This window comes from Pogoniulus pusillus, chromosome 1, assembly GCF_015220805.1.
Source record: "Pogoniulus pusillus isolate bPogPus1 chromosome 1, bPogPus1.pri, whole genome shotgun sequence".
Taxonomy (NCBI): domain Eukaryota; kingdom Metazoa; phylum Chordata; class Aves; order Piciformes; family Lybiidae; genus Pogoniulus; species Pogoniulus pusillus.
In genome coordinates, this window is record NC_087264.1 from 43,993,777 (window position 1) to 44,010,418 (window position 16,642).

Here is a 16,642-nt window from a genome sequence, read left to right on the forward strand (position 1 = left end):
GTTGCAACTTTAGCACCTCCCCTGTAGGCATCTTGTGGCTAAAAACAACTGGCATCTGGCTATGGATCCCCTCTATCATAGATGACCTTGAATGAGCTTCAGGGTAATTACTCCTTGTACAAAGGATCATCTCACATCCATCACACCAAAGTCCATGTCTGTTTTGCCTCTTGTGATTTTGTCCTTTGGACCCTAGTGATACTTAATATATTGATATTTCTGAGATGCTTTTATACTATTTCAGGGTATAAATTCAGACAGACCTGGTGAGGTCACAAGCAACTTAGAGCAGTCTCTTCAAGATGCAAGAAGTTCAGCCACAGTTCACAGTCACAGCATCTGTATTTTCCAAAGCATCCTGTGCAATATAGTAACATGAGCTTCTACCAGCCAGCCAAAGGAATAACAAGATGTCACTGTGGATGTTATTCTGAAAGGCTTTGATAATCCAATAGCATTTGTGCAGATTACTGAGAACAGGTGTGCAACAAAGTCGATTCCCCTCATTTGTATTAATAGGTGTATTAGGGTATTGTATCTTATCACATTAAGTAATTAGAATGGAGTCAGGCAGTCGAGTAGGAACTAATTAAAAATTAATGAAGGGCCATGAAGTAAAAAGTAATCCTTTATGCTGTGAGCAGGTAAGCAGAAATATTCCTTTGTTGCTAAAATTGGATGTCTTTTGCCTTTTCCCCTGCAATAGCTGAATAAGCTTGCACAGTATGCTGGGAAGGCATTACTGGTCAAACTTTTCTAAAGGTTTTGTTTTTTGAAGGTATGAACAGCACCAAAACTGAGAAAAACTTCAATTTCAGGCCCTGGAGATAGGTAAAAGATAGACAGAATGGATAATCATTCCAGATATCTGGAAGAGCATAACTAGAGTAGCAAGCCTGACTTCACACATTTTGCTTTCCTATGGCTCACTTGCATTACACAGATAAGTGCCTGAAATGATCTCAAATATAAGAGGAATCACTCAAACTCTTCTGGGTAACAACAATACAAAGCAAGTCACTGCCTCTTCATGATGACAGCCTTTTCCTTTTTTTTTTCATTCCACTTACTACATTTAAAATGCCATTTTGTCACTGTCATGTAAAAATACAACCACATAACACAAGTATACTGTAACGCGTGTCCCCTTTGTGTAGCAATACCTAAACCACAGAAGTCTGCCTGTGCAGGCACAGACCTGTGCAGTTCAGCTCTGTGCCAAAATAGGCTTGTTCTCGATGAGTATTCTGAGACAATTGTCTCAACTGGTAGAAGTTTTAAGGCGTGTGATTTCTGCCACTTCTCGCAGGCAGAAGATTTGACAAACCAACGATTTCTAGATTTTGAACCTCTGTATTTTCTTCTTTAAAAGTCACTTCCCAGATCTTAGTTTTGTTGAGGAACGCAAAATGTGGCAGCTAGTTTATCCCACTGCAGCTCAGTTACCTCTAGACAGCTACACAGAATCACAGAGCAGTGGAGTTTCAAACGGACCTGCAGAAATAGTGTAGTCCAAGCATTTTGCTCAAAGCAACGCGAGCTACCGCATGTTGCTTAGGGCCTAATCCAGTCAGTTTTCTAATATCTCCACAATACAGACTAGGCAACATCTCCTGGCAAGCTGGTCCAGTGTTTGATCACCTTCCATAAACAGATTTTTGCTTCTGATAAAGTGAAATTTCCTGTGTGTCAGTTTACGTCTTGTTACTGGGCAACACTAGGAGAGTCTGGCTTCATCTTCTTCAATCCCCTGGCACCAGGTATTTAACACACAGATAAGGGTGACAAAAAATTTACACTCACTCCTCACAAGCCTTCTCTTCTACTTGCTGAACAGTTCCAGCTCTTTCAGACTGTGTTTAGGTGAGAGATGCTTCAATCTCTTAATGAGCTTCATTGTCCTTCCTGGACTTGCTTCAGCATGTTTGTACTCCTCTTATACTGTGAAGACCAGTGCTGGACATAGCACTACACAAAGTGCCTTAGCAGTACTGAGGAAGGGCAAAAATCCCATTGGCCTGCTGCCAAGAGCAGGAAGCTACTAACCTTCTGTACTGCAAGAGTACATTATTGGCTCATGTTCAGCTTGGAGTCCATCAGGATTCATGAGTCCATTTCTGCCAAAATATGTACTGGTGCAGGAAGCTTTTCTCCAGGTGCAGGACTTGGCGCTTCCCACTGTCAAATTTCATGAGATTCCTGCAGGCCCATTTCTCCAGCCTTTTGAACAGCAACACAACCATATGGTGCATTATCCTCTCTGGATCTTACTTTGGGCAAAGAGTATGCACTAGACCATGAAAATCTGTAATCCAAATTCTGTTGAATTACATCTGCGATCAGCCTTGGCTTGGCTCAATTTGTGTTGCTCCAGTGGCATAAAGACAAGACAGTAAGGTGTTTGACAACTGTTCTGGGCCTTTCAAAGCCTGGAATGAAGGAGGCCCTTCTGGTGTAGATATACCAGGTCGGTAGAGAGAACAAGTAACAAAAGGCTACCATGAGCCTTTTACCCCAAGGTCTTTATTTACAGTGCATATTTTACAAATCTACTTCTTGCTTACAGAGTTTGTAACCACACTATGTGACAGAGCACTTCAGGAAGCCTCAGTAGTCTAGAATAATAGCATAACCCAGCCAGATATCCAAAAACCTGCTCTCAGTCTGTTTGAAACCAGACTACAAATTCTGTATGAATCTATGGAAAACAACATAGTGGTAGGAGAAACTCTGGGGCTTTGTTTTTGGACCAAAGCTATCAGAGGCAAGACTGGAAAACTGGAAACTGCCTGGAGAAACAAATGTGCCATTTGGGCTACTCTAAAAACAATGTATATCCAGAGTTCATTGGGGATACCAGATAAGAAGCCTACTGCCAGACTCAGTGGAATTCTTGCAGGAACATAACACTGTGATGCAGTTATTTCAATCTCATTCTGACATACAGAGCTCACAGCACAGCTCTAGTATCCGTTTTACTCCAGTTGGAGGAAGCTAACATATGTTCTTGCAAGATCACACAAGGACCCCGTGTGTGCCCCATACTCTCTAATGTTCTGCCCATTGTCACTGTTTAGCCAATAATAACAGCAACTGGAAGCCACAGCTCCATTTCTGAACAGAGTAGGATAGTCTGTTAAGACCATACAAGCTTTTTTTTTTGCTGGAAACGCCTCTTTGGGCTCTCAATATGCATGTAGTTCTGAATTTCACTTTTGCAGCTGGCTCCTGACTTCTTGCATCATTGCCACAGTAGTAGGGTTTGGAACTGGCAAGTTCAGGAATCCATCACCAAATATTCAAGGTCGTAAACTAAGAGAGATCTGACAAGCACTAGAAGTCTGAAAACACACTAGAAATAGGCAGAAAGTAAAGATCCTGGATTAAGTTGATGAAAAGATAATGTCATAGCAGCTCAGAAAGAGTCCAGATTTTCATCTGGCTAATACAACTGTGCCCTCTTGTCCGCATCTTGCAATCTTGTGATGGGGCAATTAGTAAAAGCCTTTCTATATTTGCTTTGTTTGCTGAAAGGTACATGATGTTCAGGGCCCAAAATTCTGCCATGGCTCCTGAAAAGGGAAAAAACCTAAAAATCTGCCTATGTTGGAAAACAGTGCTTCGAAACCAACCAGGTGTCTTCTTGGCAGAGAAGCCCTTTCATGATAAAAATCAAGCTGGAATATTTTGGTGGGTTGGGTTTTTTCCATTTTGATTTGTTTTTAATAAGCCAGTATGACTGCAAGCCAAGATTAAACAGTGAGAAAGAGCAGAAGTATTCTACCCAGCTTCACAGTGCCTGCAGGCTTTGCCAGCTACAATACCTTTCAACACCATTCATTGTCCCATTGTGGGGAACAAAAAACTAGAAAGCCTTCCTGGCAAAAGTGGCTGAAACAGTAATGATGAAATGAATAGGGTTTAGAGACAAAAAAAAAAAGAGAACAGTGTTGGTGAAAAACCCTGCAGCTGACACCATCTGCTCTAAAAGAACAAGGCCACTGCACTCCAAAAAGACAAAAAAACCTGGGGGTAAGTGCCACCCACAGGCAATGTCTGTTTCCTTGTCCTGTGCAGGACCACTGGCTTTTCTTTGAATACTCAGGCTTCTACAAAGGGCAGACAAGTCAGACATTGATCATACAGTCTAAGGCTTTCCCTTTTACCATTTATAGACGGAAAAGCATACAATGATCATGTCTGCAGCAAGTCTTCCCGTTTATCTGAGGTTTAGGAAGAGCAGCTTTTAGGGCAGAAGGAACTCTGTAGATTGAGTATATTGTCTCTATCACTCAAGGTAATCTACGTTGTCCATTCATTTCCCCAACATCAGTCAGCCAGAGAATGAGTGATTAAAACACACAATGACTGGTGGTGAGGGATGCAGTGTGATCTAGCTACTGCAAGGAACTGAGAGTGAAGATATAAAGTCTAATCCTAGTCTTGACAGGCTTTAGTTTATATATTTTACTGGTTGCTTTTTGTGGCCTCACTATCTGTTTATCTACATGTTCCCACCTGTAAAAGTGGAAGATTAGTATTAAGGAACTACTGGATTTTATTTTTTTTTAAAGCACTGCTAAGATCTTTGCTACAACTTCTTCCCTCACCAACCAAACTCAAGGAAGGAATTCCCACTGCTTTTTAACGTTTACATGTAGATTCTTTCACTTTTGTTTTACAATGGAGATCTTAAAGCCTAATTTCTCTTCACTATCTAACCCAGTGTTTGCCCAGCACCTAACAAGAAGAGGAGCCCTCATCTAGTACAAGTCACCATCACCACAGCATCTACCACCAGAAGACCAGTGTATTCTCATTTGACTTAGAAATCATTTAGAATCATAGAGTCAACCAGGCTGGAAGAGACTCCAAGATCATCCAGTCCAACCTATCACCCAGCCCCGTCCAATCAACTAGACCATGGCACTAAGTGTCTCATCCAGACTTTTCTTGTATAGTTTGGAGTTTTGTAATCTTTACTGAATTTCTTTTTTCAGGTTCAATAGGAAAAGTGCTTAGGGAATGATTTCACTGATGTTCAGAATAATTACATTGAGAGATTGAAGGCATTTGGAGTTTATATTTTTTTAACTGATAGCATATATATATTATGATCTGCTGCTTGTGTCATTCTCATTTATGTACCTCATCTACTGTTTTTTTTTTCATATGAACAATGATAATTTTAACTTTTTTTTTTCAATTTTCAGCATAATTGAAGTTATTTTATTTCAATCACTTGCATAGGCATTGATTAATAGCAGGAAGGTTAAGAGAATTTTTGCAATGGTAGAAATAACAGAAAATGCCAGGGTATGGAGAGAGAACAAAATACATAGGAAACAAGCTCCAGGGCATTGTCCCTTCCTTGCCTTGACACTTCATCACAATCTGTGAGATTGCACAAATAGTGAGCATCCCTCAGCCTGCCAAATGAGGAATTATTACACTTTATCATCTTTTTAACATGTGCCCAAATCATGCCACAAGCTTGAGTGAGAAAGATTCTTTCTATCCATACTACACATAAACATTATTAATAGGATTATGCTTGGTTGCATCACAGTAGTACTTGCAGCTACAGATAAATTAAAGTCTCTTTACTCACAATCATCAGGCCAATAGTCCTAAATCCACAACCCACTGAAGCCAGGAAATTTGAAGCATTGGCTGAAGGAGGCCTGTGGCAAGACCAGAAATTAAATCAGATGTCTGGATACTCACTCAGGTGCTTTGAAGGTGACACCATTCAAGAGAACAAGGAGAGAGTTAGGGTATGATGCTGTGTGAACAGAGAGAACTGTGTGATGGTCACAGGGCTTAATACTTGAAGAAATTTAAGGGAGAAAGGATTTATCCTTTTTTTTTTTCCTAAGAGCTAATTCATCATTGATGAATTCTTGCAATGAATATGGCTAGATGCAATGTGAAAGATCCATAACTGCTGTCATGGAATCATAGAATTAACCAGGTTGGAAGAGACCTCCAAGATCATCCAGTCCAACCTAGCACCCAGCCCTAGCCAGTCAACTAGACCATGGCACTAAGTGCCTCATCCACTCTTTTCTTGAAGACCCCCAGGGACGGTGCCTCCACCACCTCCCTGGGCAGCCCATTCCAATGGGAAATCACTCTCTCTGGGAAGAAATTCCTCCTAACATCCAGCCTATACCTACCTGGGCACAACTTGAGACTGTGTCCCCTTGTTCTATTGCTGGTTGCCTGGGAGAAGAGGCCAACCCCCACCTGGCTACAACCTCCCTTCAGGTAGTTGTAGACAGTAATAAGATCACCCGTGAGCCTCCTCTTCTCCAGGCTAAACAACCTCAGCTCCAGCTCCCTCAGCCTCTCCTCACAGGGTTTGTGTTCCAGGCCCTTCACCAGCTTTGTTGCCCTTCTCTGGACACGTTCCAGCACCTCAACATCTGTCTTGAATTGAGGGGCCCAGAACTGGACACAGTACTCAAGGTGTGGACTGACCAGTGTTGAGTACAGGGGAAGAATAACCTCCCTTGTCCTACTGGCCACACTGTTCCTGATGCAGGCCAGGATACCATTGGCTCTCTTGGCCACCTGGGCACACTGCTGGCTCATCTTCAGCCTACTATCTATCAGTATCTCCAGGTCCCTTTCCTCCTGGCTGCTCTCCAGCCACTCAGTCCCCAGCCTATAGCGCTGCTTGGGGTTGTTGTGGCCAAAGTGCAGAATCCTGCACTTGGCCTGTCAGTTGTCAGAGTTTCATATGACTTTGGTGGAGCCAAACCAACAGGTATCAGCTAAGGATTTGTCCTGCACTGTGCTCACGTACTTATTGCTCATTTGTTAAAAGTCAACCACCACTTCCAGGCTAAAGAAATTTAATTCTGGATTAGGAAAAGTATAATTTCTCCCTTTCCAATTGTCAGATCTGAACTTACATCTCAAATCTGTGGACTTAATTTTGATCCTGAAACAGAGAGAGAATTTCATGCTGGAAAGTTGCATAGTCTTTGAAATGGCATGAAAATATTTCTCTATGTCAATGAAGTACTGGAAATCTTTACATTTTTGAGATGCACAGTTGCTAAGAAAATAGGGACGACACTAACTCCTGGAGAAGCTCTCTAGTAGCAGTACTCTACAAATTTGAAGTTCTACACAGAGAAAATAAAACAGTAGTTCAGATGCAAGAGCATTAAAAAAAAACCAACCAACCAACCAAACCAAACCAAACAAAAAAAACCCCACCAAAACCCAAAGAAACCCAAGAATGTAATGAAAACCAGCCAGTACACACATGCACCTTCCTTGTCCTCCTCACACTCCCCAAGAGCTTTGTAATATATTATGCAAACACACTCCTCGGTTGTCAACCCTTCATACACTGAACGCTTTTTGTGGCATTTAAAGCTGGGACAATACTATATGGTTGAGTAAAATTTCAAGGCTAGAAAGAACTCAACTCAAAACATATTCCTGGAGTATTATGTGAAAAAAAAATGGACCTTTGGGGAAAATAGTAAAATCTGATTTCCTATATTCAGTATCATTTGAAAATATCATTATACTCACTTGAACTATTCAGTGTACTAAACACAGCTGATATTGCACAGTACTGCCTACTGAGGGAGTTCACTGCTGAAGTTTCTGAAATGAAAATGATATAGAGCCCCTGTTTGGTGAACACTCATATTTTTCTGTATAAATAACTTTACACTGATAACCCTAACTCAGGGAAAAGAGAACAACAACAATTAAAAGGTTTGCAAGGCAGTTCTACTTTTTAAGATATTAATTGAAATTAATTATAACTGCTTCCTTTTGAGAAAAGGCTTAGATAGCAAATAGGTCAAGTTGAGTTTATCTGTTGCCTAAGACCAGTTCACCTCCACGAAAGACGAAAGAATCAGAAAAGCCTGGCTAGTTTGTGCACCAGTATTTTCCATGAATTCACCTTACTGAAAAAAAAAAACAACATTACAGATATTGGAATGGAATGAAAATGTGGTGTAAAAACTCAACAAATGCAAATCTGGCATTGTTCTTCACAAACAGTTACCACAAACAATGGCAAAGTAATTAATTCTGTACCACTGCTGTGAAGTAGTACTGTCTTAGTATAGAAGGTAAAGATCCACACAGAAGAACTGAAGCTCACATCCATGAAGGCATTGCAGGAGTCTGTTAAAGCACTCCCAGTTCTTCCTCACTTCCACTTCCTGCTCTTAAATTTGTGAGCAAAACAGAAGATACTGCTTTCCTCACATCAATTATTTTGTTTTGCCTTTACTGTTAAGAAGACCATACCCATAATTTTCAGTGGCAGAGATTATAGAATCAGCCACATTGGAAGAGACCTCCAAGATCATCCAGCCCAACCTAGCACCCAGCCCTACCCAATGAACTACACCATGGCACTAAGTGCCTCAGCCAGTCTTCTCTTGAACACCTCCAGGGATGGCAACTCCACCACCTCCCTGGGCAGCCCATTCAAATGGCAAATCACTCTCTCTGGGAAGAACTTCCTCCCAACATCCAGCCTAGACCTTGAGGCTGTCCCACCTTGTTCTGTTGCTGGTTGCCTGGGAAAAGAGACCAACACCCACCTGGCTACAGTCTCCCTTCAGGTAGTTGTAGACAGCAATGAGGTCACCCCTGAGCCTCCTCTTCTCCAGGCTAAACAACCTCAGCTCCCTCAGCCTCTCCTCACAGGGCTTGTATTCCACGCCTCTCACCAGCCTCAGCGCCCTTCTCTGGACACATTCCAGTATCTCAGCATCTCTTGTGAATTGAGGAGCCCAGAACTGGACACAGTACTTGAGGTGTGGCCTGACCACTGCTGAGTATGAGGGAAGAATAACCTCCCTCATCCTACTAGCCATACTATTCCTGATACAAGCCAGGATGCCTTTGGCTCAAATCTGCATGAATTTGTGGTCCTACCTCTTTTATTTTAAATTCACATTATATTATCTAAAGAATCTACATTGCCCAGAGAGTTAACCACACAACAGTTAAAAAGCTAAGCAATGTAGTTGCCAACAGATACTTACGCTTTGTTCACAAATGCTGATATAAAAAGTTACATTTTACTGTATGCATTGACTAAAGCCTTGTACACAGCAAAAGCAAAATACAGAAGAGTTAGCACTTCCCATATCTTAGTAGAGAAGCAGATGTAAAAATTGTGAGAGAAATGCACAAACAGGTCAGGGAGAGGTGACACCATGACATTACAATTAGGTGCAAAGAGTAGATAATTTGGAGTGCTAGTCTTTGAGCTCTGCAGCTGTCTTCCTAAGTAGAAGCTACAGATGTCCTTCCCCACAAGAGAGTTAAACCAAGAAATGCCCTGAGAGTGAAGATAAAATTCTTGGGTTTTAAGAAGTTATGAAAAAAAAAACAAACCCAAGTAGTGACATGGTCCAAAGGCAACAAGAAAGACATAAATAGCAATACGCTGATCCTTATGCAAGGTTGGTTTTGTGAGTACAATAGCAGAGAGAAGAAGCATAGCTGGTTAGTGTGATAGACCCAGTTGATAAGTTTTAGTGGTGTAGCTGAATCTTTAAAATACACCTGAGACTAAAGCAAATAAGGAGCTACTGGACTCTGAGTTGCCATACACCCATCAATGCTTTGGCAAAGACATTAGTTGTAGCAGTTGTCATCTATGCTCAGGCAAAACGACCTCATCAGTGTTATGCCAGCAAACAAAGAAGTGCAGTGAAATGCAGGCAGGATAAACTGGCAGCTCTCAAGGTGCTGATTGTAATCCACAGTGTGCAGGTTCGCAGTGCAAGCAGTACAGGACAGTCCTTTCTAATCTATTCTTCATGTTGTGTCCTTTCAAAACTCCTGTAGACCTCTGGCAACACTGTCTACATTTGCTCTCAATACAGGTAGCCTTTACATGTTGCTTCATCGCAGTATCACAGCATCACAGTATCACCAAGGTTGGAAGAGACCTCACAGATCATCAAGTCCAACCCTTTACCACAGAGCTCAAGGCGAGACCATGGCACCAAGTGCCACGTCCAACCTTGCCTTGAACTGCCCCAGGGACGACGACTCCACCACCTCCCCGGGCAGCCCATTCCAGTGTCCAATGACTCTCTCAGTGAAGAACTTTCTCCTCACCTCCAGCCTAAATCTCCCCTGGCGCAGCTTGAGGCTGTGTCCTCTTGTTCTGGTGCTGGCCACCTGAGAGAAGAGAGCAACCTCCTCCTGGCCACAACCACCCTTCAGGTAGTTGTAGACAGCAATGAGGTCACCCCTGAGCCTCCTCTTCTCCAGGCTAAACAATCCCAGCTCCCTCAGCCTCTCCTCGTAGGGCTTGTGCTCGAGGCCTCTCACCAGCCTCGTCGCCCTTCTCTGGTCCTTCCTAAACTGGGGGGCCCAGAACTGAACACAATACTCAAGGTGTGGTCTAACCAGTGCAGAGTACAGGGGCAGAATGACCTCCCTGCTCCTGCTGACCACACCATTCCTGATGCATGGAATACTCTCAGCAGTAACGATGACTATTTTTCCAAGAAACATTTATGGAATCACATGTGAGCTTGACATCAGCTGAATTATTCATACCTCAGCAGAATCATGTCTGCTGAGCCCAAGCAAGGGTCTCTGTGCAGAGAAAAAGACTGTTTGCAGCCCTCCTATTTCTCTGTTTCTGCTATAGGACACACACTTCTCAGCAAGTACCAGTGTCCCCTTTATTTGGCCAAAATCAAAGCTCTCCTACACACTTTATTACTGAAGGAAGCATGGCTATTTTGCAGAAAGAAGCTAATTTTTTTTTTCATTATATACCTGTAGGAAACCTGAAACCATTTGAGATCTCTTTTCTCAAAAAGCATGATATTCACAGAAGGCACTAGTGTCTTTTCTTATCTCCCCACCCCACTCCAAATCTGCTTTTAAAGCACACGCACCTTCAGCGGTGTGCAGTTTGATGCATCTTAGTACACCTGCAAAAACTGCACACATGAGAAAAACAAACAAACATTTAGAGAGCCACAGCTAACCTTGAGTGCCCAATCTCTCATTAACTTACAAGGGAATTCTACTAACTGGCAAGTCAAAAGCCTTTTACATGCTTCTCTTTTTGGGATGCCCCCTTTAGGATGCAGTGGAGGAGCAACCTTAGAGCTAGAAATGAAAACAAGAACATAAGAAATATGTCTCCTTGACTGCATCAGCTCTTTCAGCCTGTCACCACAGGTGAATGTGGAAAAGGTGGCAGAAGCAATGAAAAGATGCCTTTTTGTTGGCAAGATATAATATTGCCAAATCCAAGACAAGGCAAAATAAACTCAGGAGATTTATTTCTAGCGTGAAAAGTAAACAGTGCCAGTTTCAGAGCATGTGTCCTTGTACCTTGCATATCACAGGAAAGTACTGTATTCAATACATCAACAGTGCTGTTCGCCTGCATATTGGAACTTCATGGAACAGATTGTTCTGCAAACACCCAGAAGGCACATGGGGGACAGAAAGGCGATTTGAGAGCTCAGCTAGAGTACTGTATTCAGCTGTGGGGCCATCAACACAAAGGAGGACATGGGCCTCATGGAGAGGGTCCAGAGGAGGGCCACAAAAAGGGGGAGGAACTATTTACAACGGCAAATAGCACTGGGACAAGCTGCAGTGGTTTGAAATAAGAGAAAGGCAGAATTAAATTAGACATTAGGAAGAAGTTCTTCACTATGTGTCTGAGAGAATACCGGGTCAGGTTGCCCAAGGGGCTGGTGGAGGCCCCATCCCTGTACATATTCAAGGTCAGGCTTGATGGGGCTCTGAGTAACCTGATCTAGTTGGGGATGTTCCTGCCTAACACACTGAGGGGTTGGACTTGATGACCTCTAGAGGTCCCTTCCAAGCCAGTGCATTCTATAATTATGTGATTCTAAGATGTTGCTGTTACTACCCCCATTGCTTACTGTCTTCTTGTTTTCCACACTCACATCATGGCCTGTATCACGAACAGTGTGGCCAGCAGGACAAGGGAGGTTATTCTTCCCCTGTACACAGCATTGGTCAGGCCACACCTTGAGTACTGTGTCCAGTTCTGGGCCCCTCAATTCAAGAGAGATGTTGAGATAACTGCAATGTGTCCAGAGAAGGGTGATGAGGCTGGTGAGAGGTGTGGAACACAAGCCCTACGAGGAGAGGCTGAAGGAGCTGGGATTGTTTAGCCTGGAGAAGAGGAGGCTCAGGGGTGACCTCATTGCTGTCTATAACTACCTGAAGGGAGACTGTAGCCAAGTGAGTGTTGGTCTCTTCTCCCAGGCAACCAGCAATAGAACAAGGGGACACAGTCTCAAGTTGTGCCAGGGCAGGTCTAGGCTGGATGTTAGGAGGAAGTTCTTCATAGAGAGAGTGATTGGCATTGGAATGGACTGCCCAGGGAGGTGGTGGAGTCACCGTCCCTGGAGGCGTTGACGAGAAGACTGGCTGAGGCACTTAGTGCCATGGTCTAGATGATTGGCTAGGGCTGGGTGCTAGATTGGACTGGATGATCTTGGAGGTCTCTTCCAATGTGGCTGATTCTATGATCAACTTCCAAAATGCACTTTGTTCCATCTTAAAGCATATCCTGCTTCAGCTGTAGCCTTAACTCTCCTGAAGAGCTACTGTTGACCCCTCTTCTCCTAGAGAGGTAGACACACCAGGGAGCTTTCTTACTCTGTCTGATTTATTCACAGGGCTCTTCAGAAAACTACAAAATAGCTGACAAAGTTCAACTATTTCCTGTTCTTGCACTTGCTCAGTCATTTCCCATTGTGCCAAAATCAACATCATGGATAGACACAAATTTTACTTATAGTTCTGTTGGCTCTCTCCAAGTCTGCTGTAGTCACTTCAGACTTTCTGCTGAGTTAATCACTTCCTTCACAAAGTCACTGCACAATACTGGATTTGAGTCTCACCAAGGCAAAATCCTACTTAAATTGTTATTATTATATTTTCAGTGTCAACATTAGCACAAATAGGAGCTTTTGCATTTAAGATGGATGGCCAAGAAGAAAAATAAGAAAACTGCTTTCCATGAATTTTGTCATGCTTGGCACATTGCATAGATGTGATTCCCTAAATTTATGGGTCATGTTCTATTGCCTTTAAAAATATTTGGAAAATCACAACTCATTTTTGCACACATTTATCTTAGGTTGTAATACATTTAAATATTACCAGATTCTGTAGAAAAATAAATCCTCAGAGGAAACACTGATGCTTGGTCATGAGAACGCAAGAGGTAAAGAAAGAAGGTTAACATTTTCTATGATGGTGGAGTTTTAAATTTAGGTTTCTCATTGGAATTAGGCAGACAGCTCTGCACACTGGGGTATCATCTGCTCTGTAACTGCATTTCATCTCCACTAGAAACTCTACTCCATTCTGGATCTACAACAGCTTCCTAGCAACATTATATCTGAAAGCAGCAGAAGTCTGAAAAAGGCATTGAATATAGCAAATCAATTTATCATAGAATCACTGAATGCATTGGGTTGGAAGAGACCTGTAAAGGTCATTTAATCCAGTGTCCCCCTCCCTACAGTAAGCAGGGACATTGCCAACTAGATCAGGCTGCTCAGAGCCCCATCATCGTCTCAATTTATTTCTTCATCAGGGAACATTTGTTAACTTTTAAAAAATGTATATGTGATTTCTAGGTAATGCATCAAAATGAAGTGATTCCAGCTTCCAAAAATCGTAACACAAGGATGCACATCATAACTCAAATCTTCATCTTTTTGGTGTGCCAAAATGCTGTGTTGACAGACTTGGCTTTAACTCAACTCATTTAGGTCTACCTTGCCTGTTAATTTTTATCTGGGTTATTATTGACCACGAGACAAAGTTCACCGTTCACCTTTTTGTGAAGCAAACTTCTAAAAGCACAAGATATTTTGAGAAGCAGAGGAAATAAATGAAGTGGCATGAAGGGTGCACAAGGGTTTCAGGGGGTGCTCCAGGAAAGAGAATACAGTTCTGGCTCACAAAGACTAAGATGGTCACAAAACAACTAGCTGCTCAAGTGCTTCAGGCCCTTCTGAAACTCTAGATATGTTCAAGGTAGATAACCTCTTTAAGCTCTTACTTTACACTCTCTGCAAAGACATCGCTGATAATTTCTTTGGATCCTTCCCTCAACCCATTCTCTGACTTTCCTAAAGGCTATTCTCACCTGAGGATTGTCAAAGTTTTCTGATATCCCAAAAGCACTTCATACTGTCTTTTCCTTGAAAATTACCATTTTCTACACAATTCACAAATACACATTCCCATCATTATTTTCATGCTATGCCTCATTTTGTAGCACATCCCTGATCTCCAACGTTTGTGTTTTGCCTACTTCATAAGCCTTTTTGCTTGTAGGTTAGGGAAAGTGTGTTGGTTTGGATCTTGGACAGTTTCAAATTTAGAGTTGATATTTAGCAAAACAGAAATAACAGTCTGCATTTCTAGTATATTATTATGGGACGAATGCACAGAAAAGGTCAGAGCCTATTGTCCTGCATCTTAGCTCAAGTCTTCAGCTGCCACAGGTTCACAGAAGCCAGAATCAGTCTCACTCAAAGACTCAGTAGAGTGGTTCACACTGAGTTCCAGACAGGACTCCATCCTGGGGCAGAGAAGCGTCTTTCTCTGAGTATTTCAGCACTTCCTCTTCTGTCTGGAACTTCTAAAGCATCATAAAGAAGGAATGTAGTAGTGGCTGTGAAAACCAACTGAAGCTTTTTACCTAAAAATGGCTTTGTATGTCAATGCTAGCTATATCTGGTATTTTTCTTGCAGCCTGGGTTATGTGAAGATGTGGCAACATCACACTTCAAGAACTCAAAACTCATTTATATTTGAAATCTTCTGGGAATAAAGGTTAAAATATGTTCCCTAAATGAGTGGCTAAGACTCAGACCACAATGAAAATCTCCCTTTTTTTTTTTTTTTTTTTTTTTGATAATGAAGTTGAGTGCTTTTTCAAAGTGACCAGTTTTTAAAGGCTGATTGGTTTGAGTTTTCAATGGTATACTCTGTAGATAAGCACTGATGAATAATAGGCCTCTACACTTCTATAGGCAAGTAGACCAAAAAATGCATTTTAGCATTAGAATGGGAAATATCTACAGATATTATTTGGTATAGTAATATTAAATGTAGTGATTTTATAGAAATGTCTCATTATGGTACAGCTATTGGAATTTGAAACACTGGAACATAAGCCATGGGCAGGCGAGAATGCACGAGCTCAGTAAGTGTTGAGTTGAGACAAAGTGGAAGGCAGGGATGATCTTAGAGAATGGTGTAACAAATACAAACAAATATAAGCCTGGAGCCTGTGGTTTTCTCCTATCTCTGCTTAGACACAATGAATGTGTTGTTGAGAGAATATGATGAATGTCTACGCTAATTAGTATGGAATTTCTAACACAAGTACATGTAACCAATTATACTTTAATACAGTTTGTAGCCTTCTGATGAAAGGTATAAAAACACATTTGGAATGTAATAAATGGATTGGATTGGCCTGTGTCAGGCCTTCTCCCCATCTCTTCTTCTGATGCCCATGGCATTGAAGCCCATGGCAATGCATATTAAAACTCTGACAACAATTAACTACATATGTGTGCACATGATTTTCTATAAGAGAGATGCCCATACACCAAGCAATGCTACTTAATTTATATTTCTAATGGAGAATTATTACTGTTGCATTAAAAAATCCTAGAATTTTGGGGAAGCACAGTTTAGAAATATCTGTACATTTGCAGTATCATTTTATTATTGCAGTCATAATTGGCCAGTTTTAGAAGTCTGACACTAAGTTAGTTGGATATTTGATTTCACCAAATATTTTCATTGTTATGTTGTTAAATAACATTATATCTTCTGTAGAAGAAAAGGAATGAATTAACCACATTGCAACACTTAAGTCATACAGTGAGCATTGAAACGAATCCAGCCCTCATAGTAGATGCTTCTAGGATGCTCAGTGCAAAAGTATCACTGGTTGTACAAGGCTATAACAGTAGAGTAAAATACCAGCAGCTCTTGGATATATAAAATTCAAATTCATACTCAGTTAAGGGATGCTGTCATTGAGTATCTATACATCACCATATGTAGGAGGGTGAATGGCTTCCTTTGCTATTTTCTGTTTTGATATAGTGCAGAGTATATGTTGCAGTTTAATACACATTTTGGCTACAGTTACGACCATGACTGATTTTGATTTTCTGAGTGTTAAAAGGAAAATAAAGGTCATACATCAGGAGGGCTATCAGAATCAACCACACTGAAAGACAACTCCAAGATCATCCAGTCCAACCTATCACCCAGCCCTACCCAGTCAACTACACCATGGCACTAAGTGCCTCATCCAGTCTTCTCGTCAACACCTCCAGGGACAGTGACTCCACCACCTCCCTGGGCAGCCCATTCCAATGCCAATCACTCTCTCTATGAAGAACTTCCTCCTAACATCCAGCCTATATCTGCCCTGGCACAACTTGAGACTGTGTTCCCTTGTTCTATTGCTGGTTGCCTGGGAGAAGAGGCCACCCCCCACCTGGCTGCAGCCTTCTTTCAGGTAGTTGTAGACAGCAATGAGGTCACCCCTGAGCCTCCTCTTCTCCAGGCTAAACAACTCCAGCTC